The sequence below is a fragment of the Micropterus dolomieu genome, linkage group LG20 (genome assembly GCF_021292245.1).
Source record: "Micropterus dolomieu isolate WLL.071019.BEF.003 ecotype Adirondacks linkage group LG20, ASM2129224v1, whole genome shotgun sequence".
Classification (NCBI taxonomy): domain Eukaryota; kingdom Metazoa; phylum Chordata; class Actinopteri; order Centrarchiformes; family Centrarchidae; genus Micropterus; species Micropterus dolomieu.
The window spans coordinates 11,727,453-11,728,968 of NC_060169.1; positions in this window are offsets into that span (position 1 = coordinate 11,727,453).

Here is a 1,516-nt window from a genome sequence, read left to right on the forward strand (position 1 = left end):
TCCCCGGGCCCTGTCCTGTCACTTAACTAATGGGCGAGTAAGGGAGTGAGTGACGGGATCCAATAAATTCACATCTGTCCGACTTAAAACGCTGTTCCAAAGCATGAAAAAGCCACCGTTTTCCCCCAATAAACTTTACTGAAAAGGCGTGGTCGGGTAGCGTCGGGGACGTTCATGAGCGCCATTTATTGTGGCAGGAAATGGATGTTACAGGTGTTTCACCAATTAATAGTGGACATGATGTTCGGGTCACTGTAACCTTCAGTTCTGCAGATCAGCAAGAAGATTGAACCTGCATCGAACAAAAGAAAATTCAATGTAGGCTAGTCCTTTTTCGTAGGTTAATTCTATATACTAGCCTATCAATTTGAGATGAAAAACTGGATAAAAAAAGCTTGAGCTTTTTTGATATTGATAAATAAAGAGCACCAACGAGCAGCAGATTTTCAGATGATTAATTAAAAAAATGAAATATGCACAAAACTTTGTAGGTTAAGTCTCAAAATCAAAAATAGAAGATGAGCAATAACTCAAAAGTTCAGTCAGCCTACGTTATCGTTCACGTTTCCTATGTTAGGCTACCGATTGTAGGCTATGTGAAGAAAAAATGATCTAAAACGTTATTTGGACATAGGTGCTGGTCATATAATTAATATCATCAAAAAGTTGATTTATTTCAGTAATTCCATTCAAAAAGTGAAACTTGGATATTATATTCATTCAGTCATTACACACAGACTGATACATTTCAAATGTTTATTTCATTTAATTGTGATGATTAAAACTGACAACTAATGAAAATCCCAAATTCAGTAAATTCTCCGAAAATTAGAATATTACTTTAGACCAATACAAAAAAAGGATTTTTAGAAATGTTGGCCAACTGAAAAGTATGAACATGAAAAGTATGAGCATTTACAGCACTCAATACTTAGTTGGGGCTCCTTTTGCCTGAATTACTGCAACAATGTGGCGTGGCATGGAGTCGATCAGTCTGTGGCACTGCTCAGGTGTTATGAGGGTCCAGGTTGCTCTGATAGTGGCCTTCAGCATTTCTGCACTGTTGGGTCTGGCGTATTGCATCTTCCTCTTCACAATACCCCATAGATTTCCTATATGGTTAAGGTCAGGCGAGTTTGTTGGCCAATTAAGAACAGGGATACCATGGTCCTTAAACCAGGTACTGGTAGCTTTGGCACTGTGTGCAGGTGCCAAGTCCTGCTGGAAAATGAAATCTGCATCTCCATAAAAGTTGGTCAGCAGCAGGAAGCATGAAGTGCTCCAAAACTTCCTGGTAGACGGCTGCGTTGACCTTGGACCTCAGAAAACACAGTGGACCAACACCAGGAGATGACATGGTACCCCAAACCATCACTGACTGTGGAAACTTTACACTGGACTTCAAGCAATGTGGATTCTGTGCTCTCTTCCTCCAGACTCTGGGACCTTCCAAAAGGAAATGCAAAATTTACTTTCATCAGAGAACATAACTTTGGACCACTCAGCAGCAGTCCAG